The sequence below is a fragment of the Lathamus discolor genome, chromosome 5 (genome assembly GCF_037157495.1).
Source record: "Lathamus discolor isolate bLatDis1 chromosome 5, bLatDis1.hap1, whole genome shotgun sequence".
Lineage (NCBI taxonomy): Eukaryota > Metazoa > Chordata > Aves > Psittaciformes > Psittacidae > Lathamus > Lathamus discolor.
The window spans coordinates 31,908,070-31,928,765 of record NC_088888.1 but is presented as its reverse complement, the minus strand read 5'-3'; the positions used below and the strand labels follow the sequence as shown (position 1 = coordinate 31,928,765).

At 46.6% G+C, this 20,696-nt stretch overlaps 1 protein-coding gene across 9 annotated transcripts in view; it reads right to left on the bottom strand.

Moving 5' to 3' along the window:
• TOMM20 (translocase of outer mitochondrial membrane 20) overlaps positions 1-20,696 on the bottom strand; it is a 115,005-nt gene that overhangs the window by 84,759 nt on the left and 9,550 nt on the right. For 8 of the 9 annotated variants that reach the window (XR_010613014.1, XR_010613012.1, XR_010613011.1 and 5 more), the window contains exon 5: positions 16,231-16,389. The gene's annotated coding sequence lies outside the window, so the exon portion shown is untranslated. Of the gene's footprint in view, positions 1-2,345; positions 2,438-16,230; positions 16,390-20,696 lie in introns of all 9 variants that reach the window. The other variant, XR_010613013.1, reaches the window with a different exon arrangement.

Here is a 20,696-nt window from a genome sequence, read left to right as displayed (position 1 = left end):
TGAACATAAACCAAACTCTGCAATGGCTGGAGAGCAGCAGCATTCAGTTATTTTGTTTTCCTTTGATAAAAATGAAAAAGCAAGGGTGTCTGCACAGCTGATCTCCTGCATTTTACCTCCTGTGCTCTCCAACAGAAAACCTGACCTCTCAGGAGGCTGCATTAGCACTCCACCTCCGAGGCAGCACCCCCCATTGCTCCTCCAAAGCCTGGGCAGCACAGCATCTTCTCTCCACGGTACTGAGTTGAGGAAAGCCCTCGGTTTACAGGCACTGCAGAAACTTGTGCTACGCACTGTTCTCACTTCCTTTGGAATTCAGTGTTAAGCACTGTCTTGATTTCCAATGGGATGTGAAAGAGCTTAGGAAGTAAGTTTAAGGACATTTCTTATATCTACTTAAGAAACATTCAGGTCCTATTATGTTCCAAGGTAGAGCACTGGCACAGAAGAGAGAGATTAGAACTGTTCCATCAGGGCAATTCCTATGTTCCCAAGCAGGTCAGGAGAGATTGCAGGGAAAAGCAAATATTGCAAAAACCTTTTGCAATGCACAGCTCAATAAACAATTGCAAATTGTTTGAATTAAAGCGGAGAACTTGCTTGAATGGGTTCTGAACCTTTTTTCTGCTTCCTAATAATGAGCATGTTCTTGTTTTGCAATCATGCCCCTGGAACGAGAAGTCTCGTAGTTTGGGGATATGCTCACGCTGGGAACATTCACGTGACCTTTCAGATCACACTCCTCCTATTTATAAGTATTAGTCATCCACTTAGAGAGCAGAACTAATACCATGTTTGTTAAATGACTAAACGTGCGCTATGAGTAACCAGCAGTGGGTACTTAAAACCACAGCTCTATCCAAGAGCACAGTGAGAATCCATAGCCAGCATACGCTTAGACAAAGCACAAATAATACTACTACATGTAAAATACATTTGATAGAGAGTTTGAAAACAGTTCACTCACAGGAAGAAAAAACTAAATTCATCCGGTAGGTTATTTTCCAGAAATAGCTCACCTAGTTATTTAGACATATACGAGAGCTGGCAAGAGTGTGTGACAGCTGAGGGCTTAAATTTGAACAGGGTCCAGGCAGGACTGTGAGATGAAGAGGATGGAGCACAACTCCGCTGGAGCTTGGCCATTACACTACACAGAGAACGTCAGAAGCGCTGTACTATAACTTTGTAACTTTGTCACTGGCAAAACATGAGGTTTAGGAGCTCTGAGTAATGCCTAACTTGTTAACTAACATGTTGCTCAACTTAGCTTCAGGGAAAGCACAACACAAGCCATGTGTGTTATTAGCCCAAACACGTTTGCGAGTCCCAGCCAACACGAGTAAACTTTGTGTGCCTCAGATCTCACCAGTGCCTCCAGCAAACTGCCACAAACAGTCTCAGTTCCTAGGTCAGGAAAAAGGTACTTCCCAGGTGCTGAGGACTTCCCTGCTCTACATGCAGCAGTATCAGCACTTTGGGAAACATTTATCAGCACAAGATGGATGTAGTCAGTGTATTCATACCATATGAGCGCACGTATCTGGCAGAAGAAAATCTGGTGGAAAGGAGGAACGAAGGACAAAAGGTGGGCGGAACAGGAAGAAGGAAAGTATAGACAGCAGCATGAGAAATTGAAAGAGACAGCAGGCTATATGTCCCTCTGTAAAAGAAACACTGAAGCAGACTGGACTGTGTGAACTCCACATTTCTAACAGCAGGGAAAATGGAAGTGCAAGGAACTTACGAGAGTTTTAAAGAATGATGTGCAAATTGCAGGCTGGAGCACAGAGAATTAAAGGACTTTGTGAGTTCCCACCTGCCCTTCAGTTTAGCATTAAAGTCCAATGATATGCTTCCACAATGCACAGGATGGCACTGAGGGGACACTGGGATGGATGCAACACATTTTTGCCCAAACCCTCTTAGGGCGAGGATGGACAATGTCATCAGGAGGTGCCTGGCTGTAGTCCCATGGCAGCACTGGGGAGCTGCCCCTGACAGCTGATCTCTCTAGTGTCAGCATGACCAGAGGGAGGCAGGCACCAAGCCTGAGGCACCAGCTGAAAGGTTCAGTGAGAAGGCAGCAGCTACAGGTACAAATATTACTTCCTCATTGCAGCCTCCTTGGATGGCCGTGCCTGTGCAATACAGAGGATGTTTTGAATGGCAGAACGCAGGCAGTGAATCATCTTATAATCACTGCTGGTGTGTCCCAGCCTCAGTGTATCATCAAGCCTTCCTCTGGGTCAAGTAATCATTCAAGTCTGAATCATCGCCACACAGGTTTCTCCTAGCGCAGGCTGGCATGGTCAGTGAGCAGAGCTAATTGAATGTGCTCTCACCGTTTCACCGAGGGCCTGCAAGGCTGGGGCTTGCAGCTTTGCTGTACGGATCCTGTGTGAGGGCTCCCACAGATCACGTAGTCTGTTGGGCCCTATACAAAAGTCAAGCAGCAAATTGTTAACCATGTAAGTTATCACTGTTTCCTCAAAACCCCCTCATGGGTCAAAGGGTTAGCACTTTCCCGGGCTAGAACAATGTCGGTAGCGAGTCAGGGCCTCCAAATCACAGAATAATTGAGGCTGCAAGAGACCTCAGAGGTCATCTGGTCCAAGACCCCTAAAAAGCCAGGTTGAGTGTCCCCCCTCCTCATCCTGAGCTGAGCCACCAACACAAAGGAAACAAAATCCTGTGCAAGCCAAGGAACACTTGTGCTGGTGGGGCCCGTCTGAGATCAAAAAGGCAAGGAGAGATCATGAAAGCAAAATCAAGCTCCATCAGGTAGTACCAGACGGCCACAAGAGCAACAGAGTAAACTTAGGGGAAGACCGGCAAAACCAGTGGGGGACAGAGAGAGGTGGCATACTTGCTTCTTCTGCTGCCGAGATGGAGGCAGGAAGGGTGGTGTGGAGCCACTTCTCCTTTCTCCCAGTTGCACGTGCAAAGGAGCCACCTCCTGACACCACAAAGTAAGAGCCAAGGTTGACACAGCTGAAAGAGGGAGCAGAGTCCTGCCTCCACCCTGCCTGCATGGTCCTTCCTTCCCAGGCCTGGAGAGGGTGGAGGGAAGGGGGCAACCCTCATTCCTCTCTAGGCCAGATGGGGGAAGTACTTGCCAGGTCTCACCCCCACCCTGTCACTAATATCAAATAATAATAGTATTTAGCACTTCCATAATTACCTTTGCACTCTGGTATCACAGACACAGCTGAATTGGAAGTCATTAAGATCATTATAATGAGCTTCAGTGGATCCTTTCAGTCGGAGGCATTATTTAGCCAGCCCTCAATTTCGTGGTTGCATCTGAATAAGCACTCTGCATTGAGGTGAGGTTCACCGATGAGACACCTCGGCATAAAGACAGTCTCCTGCTTGCAAAGGCAGAGTAAGTGTCATTATGCATCATGTTTCACCAGACTTCAAAATGCCAAGGAAGGTAAGTCAGGTTATAGCTGACTCCACCTTCAGCTTCTAAGAGCTGGAAAACTCTTCCCATGGACTGGCACTTGGGGAAGGTGTGCCATGACCTATGCGTGGCAGCTGTTTGTTAGCAGCTGCCATTCTGGGGGCCTTGAATGGTCAATACAAGCAGCCAACACAAGCCCTCACAGCAGATGTCGATTCAGCAAGAACTCTTATGAAAGTGAAGGGGGCAGAAGGCCAGCAGCTCTGGGAGCACCTTGCACCAGGAACAGGAGAACCATGCTGACCTAGTGAAGGTGCTGGCGCAGACCTGGGCTGCTGGCATGAGCTCAGGCAGAGGGCCACGTGGACCTACAGCTGTGTTGGACCAGGCACTGTTAGGGCGGGGGGGCAGAATCGTGTTCAGAGCTGCCTGTAGAAGAGAGACCTGCTGGTCCTGGGTCTGTTTTTAGCTTCACTGAAGGCTTATTTGTTCGGCCTTTCCATACGAAGGAATTAAGTGCCCCTTTAATTGTGGTTAACTCAGTTCCCTGTTCATAAATGCAAATAAAGGCACTTAATTTCTCCCATTTTTGCCTGTCCTTCATTTTTGGGCTGTGAATCCCCTGGGAAAGCATCAAGGGCTTCTAGGTGTACCTGTCTTCTTATTAATAAAAGTCATGTGCTGCTTTTGTCATTGAAACAGGAGGAAACACAGACACACAGAACAAACTCTTGTACTGCAATTTCTTATGTTAAAAAAAAAAGAACAAAAAGGTAATAGAATGTAATACTTTGACCAAGAGCAAAGGTAAAATCACAGCAGCTGACTCAGTGCAACAGAAAGGACTTAACAGCGTTGGCAACATTTCAGCCTGCCTTCTCAGGAACTTGAACGTGGGAATATGTTAAAGAGTAACATAACGTGTCCAAAACACTGCCTGAATGAAACAAAAAAACCTAGTTACTGTTGGGCAAATGGGTTATTTTCAGCAGCAAAGAAGTTCTAGCGGAGCATGAGCACAAACCTGTGTTTAGTTCTCGGTGTTCAGTTACTGCCAACATTATAAATAAACCCAACCAAGGCAGAGAATCTAGCTCTGCCCCACCAGCCCCAAATACAGCTAAAAGACTCTTCTAACATGTTTGTGACCTAACCGTTCAATCCAACCTCCAGAAACAGGTAAAACAGAGGGCACAAGACCCATATAAGCTTCAGCGCACTTTAGAAACACAGTTAAGACACAGAGCTGCTTCTCTACGTCAAGCTGTTACAAAAAACATTGAGGAGCAGTGACATTTCCTGAGTTCTGGCTGTATCTGCAGTGGGAAGGAGTTTCCCATGCCGTTTCCTTAATTAGCACGAACATGCTGACAACCTTCTCCACGCTGAAATCAAGCCATAGGCCACTAAAAAGTTGATCTATCTACGCATCCAAATCTACCACATGCTGAGCCAACATGTTTCAATGCTGTAATCAGGACCCAGATTATAACACGGCTTTGTCATGCATCCAGTTGCTGAAACAGACTTTGATGTCCCAATACGAAACCCATTTGTCCTGCAGTCAGCAAATAGGAAATGTGCCAATATATACATTCGATGTTTTGCAAGCGCTGGGGATTGTGTGCTGGTGTTTATTGGATCATTTTGACCACTACATGAATTTATAAATGTGATCGAATTGAATTAGAGGAATATCATGATCTGAAGGCCAGATTTAAGCTTGTTTAATCTGAAACAAACAGGGAATAACTCGTTTGGCATCCAGTAATTTACTCTGATTTCACCATGGAGAGATCAAGGCCACAGTTCTCTCTTTACACAGTTCGATCTGATTTTAGTCCTTGTCAACAAGACATGTTATAATATGATCACGCTGCAACTGAAAAGACAGCATGCCAATACAGTAAATATTGTAGTACCACCCCTAGGGAAAAGTTTAGCAACCTTATGACAGGTAGGGTTTAAGCGTGTGAACCCAAGCCTTGCTCCTGAGACAATTTTTGCTTTGTTGGTAATGCAGCTGGCAAGACTAAGTCTAAAAGCAATTTATGCCTGGCCAGCTCATACCTAATTCTGAGTGAAAGCTGTGACAGCTAAGCTGTTTCCTCCTGGCCAAGGCAGCCCATTTTCCATGACTGGTTCAGTAAGGTTGCTGCCTGCTGTGCAGACAGGACACTGCAATGTGCCGGTGTGACTGGTCTGGCCCCTGTTCCCACGTTTCAGTTGTCCCTCTAGCAGTGCATCCCATGGTAATGCTGCACCATGGGCTGGGGCTCTCAGCAGGCGTCTTCCAGGAATTCACCTCTGCTGTTACTGGCCTGTGGCGTCACTGCCCGCATTTTCCCAGAACCACTTGGCACTGAGGTGGCTGGACAGCATGGCAGGTAGCCCTGCCAGCATAGCTCCTGCTTGGAAAATCTGCCCTGTGGATGTAAGCCGAGCATCTCACTGGTTACCCGCTATAACTCTTTTAGCTGGACACAAGGTCACAGTTGTGAGAGTAACAAGAATGTGTCTTTGATGACATTGACATAAATTACCTGTAGTTTCTTGCCAAAAATAAATAAATAAATAAAAAGCATGCCAGAAAGTGATGCCCCACGAAGAACAAATCGGATTCCATTTTGTGTCCTTTCACCTGTAGAGAGAGGTTTCAGTGTCACTGACTTCTGTGCCTGCAACTGCCACCCAGCCCAAAATGAACAAAACCAGGCTGATGAATGCATTCGTAACTTTCCCATCAAGCTGTTTGCCTTCCTCAATTTTATTTGCTCTATTTATTTATTCATTTCAATCATTGTCCTTCAATACCATAGAGCAGCTTTAAGACACAAATATGCCTTCATCAGACATCTCAAATTTTCCTTAGGCACTGTCAGCAAAAGCACACCCTCCAAACCTACCACAACTACATGGGGCTGGTGGGACGAGAGGGAAAACAGCTGAGGGCCAGTACTAGGAGGTCCCTAGCACTTGCAACTGCCTTGGCCTCCGTTGGAGGTAGAGACAGCTGAACCCTCGAGGTGCAGCTTGGCACTTCAGTGGTTATGTGGGGAAAGGAGACATCTGTCCCTTCTTGCTTGCAGCGGGACAAGGAACAGCAAAGGTGCTTCCCTCCTGCTCAGACTGAACCGTCACTGCCATTGAACAGCATTACTCTCCTCTCCCAGGGAGAAGGGGAGGGATGGACTGAAAGGAAGACTGACCTTCCTGGAAGAATGGACTTATTGATGCTGTGCTGGGCTGAAACCTGAAACCACTGAAACACTGGGCCTAGAGAAAGGGAATTACCAGACCAAGGCTGGCATGATTCAGTAATGTAAACTAAGCCTCACACAGCTTCCTCTTCCTAAACCCTTCTCTCTGAAAGGCTCTTCGCATGTTTTAACCAAATGGAAGCAGTGATCTAGACACCAAGCAACCTTGCTGATGCCAGGCTGTGCATTGGCACAAGCCAGAGGGACATAAATCAGACAAGGTGCAGGCAGTCAGCTCCTTCAGGAAGGCTTCCCCGACATTCCCCATTGTGTTCAAGCAGCAGCAAAGAACCCATCTACCCAAAGACTGACACATCTTTGCTCCCCACTGACCTCAATATAAAATTCATATCTGGAGATCAGAACCCCATGAGCCTGGTCTCATTTACACAGTTGCCTCCTTGGGAAATACCCCACCCTTCGTAGATGTTCTTACCATTGAAGATACAGTTTAAGAAGCTCAGGAACAGGAGGGCACAGGCAGCTTGGAGCCTCCAAACCTTCACTAAACACCTTAGCAAGCACCATGCAGCCACACAGCTGCCAGGCCGTGAGCGGGAGGTACCACCAACACAAGGTAAAGTTTCCACAGCCCCTTTCCCTGGAGGCTTTCTGCCACGCTGCCATGGACGAGCTGCTGCTTTAGGCTGTCCAAGTCCTCCCTGCTGGAAACGAGAGCACAGCTCTCAGCATACAGTGCACTTGAGCTGGCATTGGTTTCTTCCTATTTTTCTAGCCCTTGCCAAGACAGCTTAAAAGAAGTTTTGGCCTACGCCTTGTTTACAAACTCAGCTCAGGGGAGAACCCAGGTTTTAGTTTGCTCGCCAAAGGCCAACAGGGCTGACCCCAGTCAATAGCTGTCCAGGCAGTTCACTGAAGAATGAGAGAGGACTAAATCAGAAAATGCCCAAGACTCATGGCTTGAGAGGAGTCTGGCCCCATGTCTCATCCCACAGACAACACTGTGACCAGTGATTATACCACAGCACGCTACACAGAAGAAACCTTCTCCATTCCAGACATGGTAAAATACTGTTCTGTGGTACAAGCTGGAGCAACGACATGGTGCAGAAGTCCCAGACAGCCTTGGAGGCAGGATTACTCATTTATTTATCACAAAACTAAGATGAAGTTGTGCTACTTGTATCGCTATAGGGCAAGGAGTGGAGACAGGCAGACCTTTTACATTTCCAGGAGACTTGTTTTAGCAACTGATGACACACGGGGACAGGGTTCTCCAAACTTACTTTAGCTCAAGAATACAAAATCCTGTTACCCCATATATCATCAGGTCACTAGCCACCTAGTCAGGTGCTATTTAAAGCCCTAGGCTTTAAATGCTTCTTGGCTAGTTCTCTGCAATGCCTTCTGCCCTGCCATGGGGAACAAGATCCTTGCTTCGGGAAATAATTTTCCATCAAGCCTGGCCGAGCTGGCTCTGCCCTTCCCCCAGAGATTAGGTATGTCAACAGCCGGGGTCTTGAACTCACCAGATCTCAAAGAAATAAGTAGCTTACACAGGTGGAATTCAGTAGAGATAATGGAAATAAACACCACCTCGATATCTGAGGAGTTTCTGTGCACTGTTTCACTTGTGTCTACTAGCCCACAGGTGCCCTACAAGCTAAAGATACTTCAGCTGACTTGTTTTTTCATGCCACCCTCGCATGTTTCTAAAAGCATCTTTCCTTTTGATCACATGGCAGCAGGTACTGACTTGCTTACACATACAGCAGTGTTACTAGTGCCTGTGCTAAACACATGCTGCACAGGTGAGCCCTGCAATGCTGTCTGTGGCTGCAGAGTGAGCCATCACCGCACCCACACGGTCACGTTTTTGTTCAGCGTAACCCCGGGTACAGCCCTAGTCAGTGCCTGGCCACCTTCAGATGGAGGCTTGCTCTTCCTCTCCTCCACCCCGCTGAGCTCAGCCATCAGGAATACGGAGGAAAATTTCTGGCCATTTGCACTCGGGATGAGGAAACAACCAGCCCACACTCTGTCCGGCAGCGTGAATGCCAGGTTACGTGAGGACATGCCAGCAGAGCCCGCATACCGCTGCTGGGATATGAGCACTTCAGATCCGACTGACTCTGCTCGGGAGACTGAAATATAAACAGCGCTTTTCTGGGAGGAGCGGCTCCCATCCAAACACTGCCCCACCTTAGTCACAGGTTAAAATAAATAAATAAACAAAGCCACGCTCATCTCCCAGTTGGCCTGCTCACAGCCATGTGACTGGTGTCAGCCTTCACCCTGAGGTGAAACATGGACCCAAAGGCTGGGTCCCAGCTTCCTGGTGCTCCAATGGCACACGCGGGATAGGCAGCAGCCCCTAACTGGGATTGTGCAGACCTCGGCTTGCAGTGTAAGGGAACACTTGGCTGGCAGACAGCAGGGCCCAGCTGCACACCACCTGCTCCCAGCTCCATCACACTTACATCAGGGAAATACTGAGGGGCCAGGACACATTTAACCCAGCCATCCTCACGTGACCATGTGGATTTGAAGAGAAGCACAGGAGACCTGCATCTGCTTTCCATCCCACATGGAGCTACATCTGGGAAGCAAACAGAGGCCACTGAGAAGCATGGGACTGAGGAGGCTGGGGAACAGGACTAAGGCAGTAGTTGCCTCTTCCCTGTCCTTTGGTGAGCAAGAACAGCTGTGCTAGGAGCCAAGGCGGCGCACTGGGGCAGGATCAGCCTAGACCTGCTCTGTTTCTTGTCCTCCTTCTCACAGCATCTACTGCTGGCCCTTGTCAAAGGCAGGATAAAGAGCTAAGTGGATCTTGTATCCGGTACAACACAGCCATTTGTACTCCCCTACCTTGTGAGCTGTGAGTCTCGCCAAAGCTCCTGTGTGTGCATGAAAGACAATCCCAGTGTTAAATATATTCCTCCTCTTTACCCAAAATAGAAATGGCTCCTCAGCCTACAACATTACCAAGCTATGTTAAAACAACTAAGTATAATCAGAAATGTAGCTGGAGGTCTAAGCATGGGGTGAGCAACCACGAGCACACATTTTAAGAGGCATTATCCCAATGGGCTCTGAAAGCTACATACAGCATATCTGCCTGTTGCTAATTATATTTACTGGTGGTGGTTGGGGTTTTTTTTCAAGCTGAAGATGAGTCAGAAAAAGAAAAAAGTCCTTTATTGTTGTGGAAGCAGAAGGATGTCTCCTGAGGGTGTATGTAATGCACTACTGTCACGGCATGACAATGGAAAAACTGACTGCTGAGCCAACCAAACCCCCATAAATACCTAATGATATCTCTCCTGGCCCAGATTTTCTACAAGCCGGTGCCTGAACTGCATACAAAATGACAATCGATATGAAAGGATCTCTCTTCTCAACAGAGCCAGAATTTAAGAGCCCAGCTGAGCATTGTATTCCAGTTCATACAAAGAGATCCTTTTAAAGGTCTGTCACAATGACTTAAAGGTGGTGATCCAGCAAAAACACTACTAGGCCTCTCCCCCACGCCTCGTGCCATTAGCACATAGGACAGCTGGCTTCAGCGAACGGGCATCGCTATTCACTACAATATGGTGACACGAACAACGCGCGCTTGGGGACGTTTCTGGGTCCACATCCACATGGGACAAGAACGAGACTTTCTTCCTTTATCCTTGTCCTCTCCTCCTCCCATACATGGTCGGGTACCTCCGCCGCCTCGTGCAGTGGGCTGGGGAGGCGGCCGTGCCAGGCACCTGGCCCGGTCACAGGTATGCACACAGGGACAGGGAGCCCGTTGTGTGAAAACCCGGCCTTAGCAAAGCTCTCTGGCCGCCGGCCAGCCTCCGCACGTCGGGCAAGTGACTCTCCGGGGCCGCGGTTACATCAGTCACCACCACCTCCCTCAATGTCATGGCGCGGGAAGCGGCTGCCAGGGGGAGAAAGGGAGAGAGAGAGAGAGAGGCCGTCTGTGGTGTTTGAAACCGGCCGTCCAAAACGCATTACAACACCCTCGCCGGTTTCCAGCGGGTCTGCTCAGTTCCTCCCTTCCCGTGAAGACCACACAGGCTTCGCGAGGGCGTTCCGCCCTGCCGCAGAAAGGCGGTCTCTGGGGCCCGCCGCTCCTGGCAGCGGCTCTGCAGCAGCGTGATTCCCCCCGCTCCCCGCTCTCCCCTGCCTGCCCCAGCCCCTCGAGCCCTGCGGACTCGCACACCCTTGGCACAGGGGCTGCCCAGGGCAGCCCTGCTGGGACACCAACACCCAGCTTTCCCAAGGCACCAGGCTGCCGTGGCCCAGGCCGCAGGGACTGCCAGCCCCAGAGCTGTGTGCGGGAGCACTGCTGCCAAATCCTGTTCTCAGCCACTGCCCCAGGGTAAATTTAGAGCGGTTCCCCTGCAACAGTGACCGAGGATTTGTTCGGTGCGAAGGGGCAGAGCAGACCCTGCGAGGGCTGGCTTTTCGAAACAACCATCTGGGGCCTGGTGCAAGCACAATCACCTGAAAAAAGAGAGCAAAACTGGCAGACAAAAACACTGCTCCTGGCACGTGAGTACTTCCACACCGATTCAAAACAAAAACGCACTGAAGGGAGGATGCCCTTTCTTCAAACCCTCCACCAATTCCCTTTCACTCTTGGCAACCTGCTGCCTCCTCACCAGCTCCTTCACCCTGACAGCAGCAGAACCCTCCTACAGCAGTGTTTCAGCCCTCCGCTGCCAGACCCTGCCAGCCTCTGTGCTGCCTCCCCTTGTTCCCTCCTCTGCTTCGCCTACTGCTTAAAGCCCCTCCAAGGAGGAGCCGAAATCTTCGTAATGACCATCCTGCACCATATCCCACCAGGGGCCTGACTACCCCAGCAAAAACACGGATAAACGCTTGCCGAAGTCCACGGGGAAGCCTGCAGCCAGGAGGGCGATGGAGCTGGGCCTCACGCTGCCCCTCAGCCCTGCCTCTCCTGGGACAGGAGCCCATGCAGGCCTGCAAGCTGGCCAGATCAGGGTAGCTTTCCTCCAGTCAGACGCTCTGGAAGGGTTATTTGGCTGCAACATATCATATGACTTTGTTCTTAGAGTTACATTTTAACTGAGAAAGTTTAACAAGTATGACTTATGGGCTTCTAAAATTGGCAGCAGAAAAATGAGCTGAGGAAGTCATGGAAAAAAACCACAAGCGAGGCCATTCCATGTTATGCACAATTTCTGGGCTCTTTTTCCAATCTTCTGGTTTTTTGGATGGTGGAAAATATTTTCCAGCTACACAGGCCTGGCCTCACTGAGTACGTATTTATGCCAAGTTTATAAAAAGCAGCTGCAGACAGGGTTGAATGAAAGGATTACACTGCTGTCTGTCTTCCAGAAGGTGCTTCAGTTCACACCCTGTCCCACAGAATGAGGCTCATTCCTCAAATCTCCATGAATTTATGAAAAGAGGGACAAAATTTGAATGGCACAATACAAACATGTGAACGTGCATGTGAATGGGTATGCATTCATGTACATCTAGCTAGCTGGCTAGCTAACAGCAGCTCCTAGACACTGCTAACATTGGCTTTTAGCACTTGAAGTTTACCACCATTCCTCCAACCTCTTCCCACCCTACAACCTGGTCCATCTTCCATTAATATAGCAGTGGGGAGAGAGCTTTCTAGGTCAAGACCCTAGTCTCACTGTACCTCTGCTGCCTGCTTCACGTATACTTGCTCTCCGGCTTCTCCCACTGAAATTCAGGCTTCACCCACCTCACGTACTCTCACGCTGCCAGGCTTTCAGGCGAGGAGGGATTGCTGTAAGCGTGCATCCTGACCTCCTCTGCAGCACAGTGCCACTGAATTTCAACCAAGAACCTGGGCAGCAGAGGCATAACCTTAATTTTCAGCCATGTCTTGCCACAGCCTTGGCCTGATACACGAGTCACAAGAGGAGAGTCATTTAGGAGTTCACTCTCCTGAATAGAATAGCTACAGGGAATGCAGGGAGAACACAAACTGAAAGTAAATGGCTATAAAAAGGCAAGGTAGGTGATAAGCTGCAGATCATACATTACAGATCTGTACCCTGCTGTTTTTGCAGTCGAGTATCTTAGAATAACAGTGCTGAGAACGACAGTGTTACATCAGGAGTATCGGTCAAGACAATATTTCCTGGCAATTGTTTGAGAAATGCTTTTCTCACAGCTAATTGCTCCCAAGAGGTTGTGTTTTCTCTGTTTTTAGAAGGAGAGTGACTAAGAAAGAGGGTTTTTAAACCTCTGCACTGTACTATGGGACAAAGAACTAGGGGGGGAAAGGAAAAAAGAAAGAAAAGGCACAACAGCTGTAATGTTCTATGAAATGATTTTGTTCTGTTCTCTTGCCGGGGTGGTGGGTGCAATCATCACTTTGGCAGAGATAAATACAGAAAAAAGCAAGAAAATTTACAGGAAAGAAAGCGGAGTCCGGGCTGCAGGAGTACCACATTGCCATCTAGTGGCATCGGCTTGGGAAGCCGAGCACATGGGGCTCTGCAGGCGCTCCATGCCGCCCCTCGCAGCGGACTTGCCTCGGGGCAGCAGGCGTGCTACCTGAACATGGGACCCAGGGTCCTTTCAGTGCTTTAGAACCGAGCCTGACAACCGTCTATAAAAGGCAGGTATGCAAGGGAAAAAATCCAGAAAAGGATGTTTAAGACAAACTTAGCTTTTCTGGGCAAAGCTGATGTTTTCACTGGGGCCTGCAGATTCCCATCTTTCACTGCTGCTACACACAAAGCCGCCACAGCCTTGGCATGTTCTGCAGTTGTCATATGGACATCTGGCAAAATGACGGATTGACAAGAACAGCAAGCGCTACCTTGTCCCAAGGAGACAGGACTCATTCTAGACCTGATGTCACGTTCCCAATCCTGTGGGACCAAGCGTGTCAGTACCTGTGTGCCCAGCTGCTATCTGCAGTGCCATCCCTGAAAATTTTCACTCTGCTATGTGCCTTGGTGCTGAAACATTACCTTTGTATTCCAAAAAGAATACAAATGCTAACCTTTCAACACTGAAAAAGAGAAAAGCCAAAATGCTAAGCCCCATAGATAGCAAAAGGCAGGCACTCCATCTTTCGAAGACACCCAGCAAAGGGCAGTGAATGAATTGTTTTGTATGACCTTCACACAGCAAGTTAAAAAGAAGAAAAGAGCTTCGGTGTATATGAACTCTGATGTTCATTGAAAGACATTGAAGTGGAAGGTCCTGACCGCAGCAAACATCTATTTAGCCAGGCAACAAAAAATGAACTTTGCCAGAAGAGAACCATCATTTTGGGAAGCAATGGAAGAAGCCTTGCATCAAGCATCAAAGACTGCCCACAAAGCTCTGCCTCATGGCAAAGTACTTTCTATTCTTCCGCTTCCCACTGGAAATAAATGACCATCCTCACAGTTTATGAGCAATGAAAGGTGATCAGCAAAAGGCTGCATTTGGCCCTGGTGTGAAGGACAGTATGTCTAGCCCATCATTAGTTCCGTGTCTTTGGTCTCTTGAGTCATGCGAAGCTTCACAGAAGCACAGCTGTACTGCATGTGCCCTAAACAACCATGTCAACAAGGGTGATATTCTTTGATATTAGCAAATATAAAGTGTCTTCCAAGAAGAAAGGAACTCACAGTTAAGTTCTGCAAAATGAAGGTAACCTATACTGTTCCAGTGAATCAGTTTTACAGCAGCATTTCTTCAAAAGCCCAGAGTGATGACCTCTGCAAATACTTGGGTGAACATTATGATGACCTACTCATACTTTGAATTTACAAAATCCATGCTGCATCAATCAACAAAACGCTTGTGTTGTCAACCCAAGATCAAGCACACAACACCTGCAACATTACCAGGAGTTGGGGAGGCAGAATTTGAACAGTAAGACTAAAAAAAAAGGAAAGGCCGTGAAGGATCCCGAGTCTCACAGTGCCATTGCTGGCTCTGTCAGACTGCAATCTGCTGAATTTTTTCTTTAAAATGAGAGTGTGATTACTGTTTCTGCTGAAAATGTGCTGCCCAAGGTAGGAGACATCCACCTGTGAAAAGATCTACAGTCTAATGACAAACGCTATCAGGCCTGATGAAAAATGTTGAGGGCAACTCAGCAAACACTTTCTCTCTGCAAAACCTCCCAAACTGGGCAGAGTCTCGCACCACCATCCTGAAAACTGAGTGATTGAAGAGATTTTCAGATCAAATCAAATGTCACCTCAACAAAGTTGCAGCTATGTCACAAGTTACCACGCAGTGGAGGGTCCCAGGTGAAATTTTCACTCATTTGGAGCGGTTTTTCAAAACAGTAAGACTGGAAATTGTTTTCCAGCTTTAAACTTCATTCATGCTATAAAAATATCATCATTCAAGGCCAGGCTGGATGTGGTTCTGGGCAAGCTGATCTAGTTGAAGATGCCCCCCCTCATTGCAGGGAGGTTGGACCAGATGACCTTTGGAGGTTCCCTTCCAACCCTAACCTGTGATTCTATGAAGGAAGAGATTCTACGTAAGAGCCAATTGTTTTCCCTGCTTCATATTTTATGACATAAAGTATTGGGGGAGCACTGCCCCACTATCCATACCTTCCATCCCAGGGTCTCTGTGCCCTTTAGAAAACAAATATAACTTATCAGCACTTCCTTCCATGGTTGCCCGGAGAAGCCAAGGTGCCCCCATGGTTAGCTCAAGCTCCCACTACGAACCAGTCTGTTGGTCCTTGAGGGTGGCAGGACACACCAGTCTGATCATTCAGCTTCTGGGTACATGGCTACCACACAGGCAGCTCCTTCAGATATATCATCCTCTCCTTTGCACATACTAGCTCCAATACAGAAAAAGGAGGCTAGACCCATCCTGTTCACAGATAACATCTGCTCTAACCACAAGGACTTGTGAGTGTCAGAAGCAACCTCTAGAAGACTGTATTGTTTTTAAGGATGGGTCAACCGTCCAAAACTGAGCTACAACTTTCTCCCAGTGAAGTACCTCTCCAGTTTTCAATCATTTGATCAGGTTGTCATGTATTCACCAACATCCAGGTGAACGCTGACTCACTGCATTGCTACACTGTTTGCCTTCTTTATGCCTGCTTAATACCTATGTCCCAGTTTTCCTACTTGCGTGATGGCATCACCAAATTTTAGGCACTAAGGTATAGGCTGATTACTAAGTTTTGACAGAACAGTCAGAGTTCCTTCTAAAGTTGCTATCAAACAGCAAGCTAGATCCCTGAAAGAATTGCTTCTTACATTTACAATGCAGAAGCCACTTATGAACAGCAAGACTGCCAGCAGAATCATTAACCCAGTGCTCAATAGTTCATGTTATTTGATTCCAGCTTGGGAGGTGCTGTGCTTCAAATATTTTCAATTATAGAAAATGTCTTTACTACTTTTATCTTTTGGTAGGTTTCATGATACATAAGCATGTCTATGGTTGGTGGAGGTCTGATTTTTCCTGATGACAGCACTAACTAGCACTGATTAGACAGTCTAAAAAATAATATGATGTAGAAAAGGAGCAAGCTTCAGGGCTTCATACATAATTCAGATAAACAAAACACCCACCCAGTAACTACCAAAACAATCATACTATCCTAAACCTTACCTTCTCCCTTCCTGTGTCCCAATGTCCTGCTCTTGACTGCTTAGGTTTCCATGAGGAAAGGACCATGCAGGGTAAATTACAGGATCAGGACCGCAGGCTGTGAGCTTGCAGAAGCAGAGGCTTCATCTGGACAGATTCTTCAGAGTGCCACACACATCTCTGCTGACACAGAAGTAATAATAATAATTTCATGCTAAGAATTCTGCCAGTGCAAATGGCCAGTAGATAACATCCCTACAGAGAAGTAATAAAGGACCCTTAGTTCTGCCAGGCAACATCTAACATAAGCCAAGGGGCCTGATGTTAAAAGCTAGAAACTTCAGACGGAGAGATAAAAGCAAATTAAATGTAAATCAAACAGCAACCCCCTCATGGTTATGCAAATTCAGCTGAGTGTCATTTTAGCAAACACCCAAACTAGAAGAACTCAGTAAACATGGAGGCTGCAACCTGGGGTCAGATGGGGCTTCTCCCATTCTATATATAAATATAGTCAAAAACTTCCACGTCCTTAATTCTAGGAACTGGCAATCTTCACTGCAGTAACTTACAGGATCAAGATATTACATTATACCAGGTCAATGTGTGGTAAAAGCAAATTTCCATCAAAGCCAGACTGTTCCCATCAATAATGAGATACTGCTGTGAATTGATTAGGCATGTACTATCAATTAAAACCACCAGAGTTTCTCAAAGAACATGCTTGCTCAAGAATCCCTTTTCTCCATTTCTCCATTTAATTAGTCATTGCATTATAATTAACAAATTCATGCAATCATTGTCATTTTAATCATCAAAGCTGAATGTACATTCCTTCTAATTAAACAATATTAAATACAACAAAAGATGCTAACCAGGTTGTTTCAGACCTCCAGGAAATACTCTTTTACATACATGCCAAAACAGGCAAAGATTGGTTTGTTACAGCAGATTTCTGTATCTTCCAGGCTATCTTACAAGGTGCAACATATCCAGACTGACCTAAGAAAGGAGAAGCACGGTTTGCAGAGACGATATATTTTAATTAACAGCTCTCTCTCTAGATTCTTGCCATGTTTTAAGCAGACCTTGAAGAATTCCTTACTAACAAGTTGAATGTTTGGAAAAATGCTGAATGACAGCTACAAGGGCTGAAAACTTCCATTTACTTGTGTGGCACAAACATACACTGCAAACACAGCCCAGGAAACAAAGAAGAAACACTTCTGAGGTGCAGGAGCAGTTAAGATTTAGTTTCAGTACAAATAGCTGCCTCAAGCCATAACAGAGACCCCAGCAGCAAACTTTATGACAGCTACAGGAGTGCAAGAGGGCAAGTAGGTTTTGCCACCTTCAGCTGAAATTCAATCAGCAGCAGAACTGCATCCTGCCACCATCCTATAACATCCTAATGTGTCCCCCCCTTTCTTTTGTTTTGGTTGGGCCTCCTTACAGGGGCCATCACATCCAGAGCCCAACTCCAAGCACAGTCTCTTCCACCCTTACTGCAATGAACAGGTGCTCTCCTTTACTTCAGCTAGCAAAGCTCATCCAGGAAAATCACAGCTAGGCAAGGGAAAACTCTTCTCTTGCATGCCTGGGAATGAGATTTAGTTGCATCTTGTTGCAGAGTTCAGCTTGTACAATGCTTATATATCTACCTGGTTTGTGTTGAGGGATGGAGAGAAAGAAAAGGGAAATCCTTCCAATCATGTCATTGCTACAAACCAAACGGAATTTTAAAGACAAAATTAGGTATCAGTAGAAACACATGCCACTGCTGCCCCACCAATCCTGTCTTATACACTGTACCAAATTTGTCTGGACAAAATGCTGCATTGCATCACCTGATCAGACAGGAAGATTCTAAAAATCAGGATTTTGCAGGATGAGCTTGCACAGAAGGTGTGTGCACAACTGCCCTCTGCTGTTTAGATTAAGACCTGCTCAACTAAATGATAGCATGACCAAATCAGTTTTCAGTTGCAAAGGGTCGCAAGTTGTGAAGAGGCAGAACTATCTGACTTCAGCTGGTTTTGGCCTCCATGCGCACTTATCAGTTTCATACACGAAAGCCATTCAAAACTGTCTTGCAGCATGGACCGCCCAGGCAAACTTACAGGCTGCAGCAATACTGCTAGCTGCAACAACACTCCATTCAGCAACTATCACACAGGGGGTGAGCACCAGCAGACATCCTCTCACCCCAAAGACAAGTCAAGAACATACTCAGGGTGTAAGGGGAATGATGGTAATTGTGAGCAAGGGCTGCAGGGAGACACACATCTGTCAACCCATTAAATCAAGGCCTAACCTTTCACAAAAGAGGAACTGGAACTTCATATCTGGAGTCAAAATCTTATAGCACAGAGCCTTTAGGAGTTCATGATTACTAGGTCATAGCAGCAACTGGAAAACAGGCTAGTGACCTTACTGAAAAATGTTCACTAAATATTCTGTAAAACTAGCACTTGTAAGCCTCTACTGCAGGGAAAGAAGTGAGAACCTAGAGTTTCTTTCAAGAACATGTGGAAACCACTGTACTTTGAAAAAGCTGCCCAGATAATGTGAAGCCATAGAAAACAGCTGGCCCATCTGTGCCATTTCTGTGCCCAACTGTCCAGCATCCTGTTTTCTATGGCTTCACTCACACATTCATACATGGGACGTGGCAAATTCTGCCCTCCGAGAACACCATCAGACGTCCACGTCGTCTTCTTTGAAAAGCTCTGTTTTGGTACAAATGCAGCAAATAAGCACTGTTACCCACACCAGAAGCTGTTTCCAGGGTGCCTCTGATGAAAGCTAGCCCAGTACTTGTGAATTAACCACAAGTTTCAGCTCTTTGCAACAGGCCTTTGGTCACACAACCATAAGCTATACTGGTCAGTGTAAGCACACACTAAAAACCAAGCCAGGACTTGGGTACAACAGAAGCCTTGAAGAAAATCTTTTTTTCCGCATCAGCCCTTTTCATATCCATGTGTTTAAAAAGGCAGAAGCATGGGTGTACAGTACAACATGCCTTTGAAACACTCACGAAAAGCACTTAGTGACCACTTCAAAGACTCCCTTGAAGTTTAGCTCATGTTAAGTTTAACACAACGGTCATGTAGGGCCACTGTTCAGCCTAAGGGACTTTAAACACACCATCAACAGATGTACAAATGAAACTTAAGAAAGATTCTTCTGGGTGCATGAATGGCTGGAGCTTTGCTTTGATGATGGCTGGCCGGCCTCCTACACAGCAGGGCTGGGGCGTCTCCATTTTTCAAGTTAAGGGCAACAATAATAATCCACCATCCCGCAGGGTAAGGAAATTAGTGCCAGATGATTCAGTGTGATCACTCTGGTTTTGGATTCGATTCCATTATCGACAAAACTTAATGGTGAGACATCAAAGGTAGTCCCGCATGATCATGAAACTAGCTGAGGTTTTCCTATAAAAGCTGTCCGAGAAGCTCATAGCTAGGAGACTTCCCAACACAAAACTAACAGACCTCTAATTTCCCATATGAGAAATCCTCTTAGTGCTGGAATCAAGTGCCTTGCCCTTGGAGCACCATATAAGGGAAAATCACACTTTCTGGGGAAAAGATTAGTAGTTTTACCTGCAGTAAACTAAGATTACAGAGCTCAGCAGCAGCAAACCCACAACTAGAATGGCTCACTTCTGCCTTTTTTTAATTTGCACAGGTGAAAACACTGCACTATGTACAGCTAATACAATGGCACTACTGTGACTGATGCAATACATCCATCGTTACCACCGCACTTCCGATCACCTGCACGTTGCTGACGCCTGAAACCAGTTCTTAATTACAGCCTCCTCCATCCATGGGTTGTGCATGCTAGCTACACACCAGCGTCAGCCTGCCATTGCTGGAGCAACAGCCAGTTCTCATTCCAGGCAATATCCTCAAGTCTTCAGTTTGTAGGTTACTAGCTTCATCAGGAGATTTGGGGAGAAAAAAAGAAACTACCTTAAGCCTTGTTAAAAGGATTCAAAAGGATTCAACATTCCCACCCTATTAGCCAAGGCCCTGAAAACAGGTATCAGACTTCGCTTTAGCATACAAAGCAGGTACTTCTGAGTAATCAAATATGAAAACAAACTTGTACTTAAGACTATGTTTAAACTATGCTATCTAAAATTTTGTCTGCATCTAACTTTTCAGGATCAAGAAAACCAAAAGGGGTTAAAGCAATGTGTATCTATGATGTTTGTTAAAGCAATGATCATCTGTACACATAAACAGACTACCACCAAGTCTTCCATCAGAATCAGAATTAGCACCCAGCTTTGCTAAAACATACTTTTGTTCAGGAGAGCTTTCTGTAAACTAAACTGACTTCAAGTTGTCGACATTATACCAAAGAGCATAGAAAACTGTTCAGGTTTGAAGGAAGGGTGCCACCTGCCTTATGCTGTTTGGGTTTGTTTTTTGAGGCAGGGTGGAAGAGTTGCATTCATTTTAAGAAACATT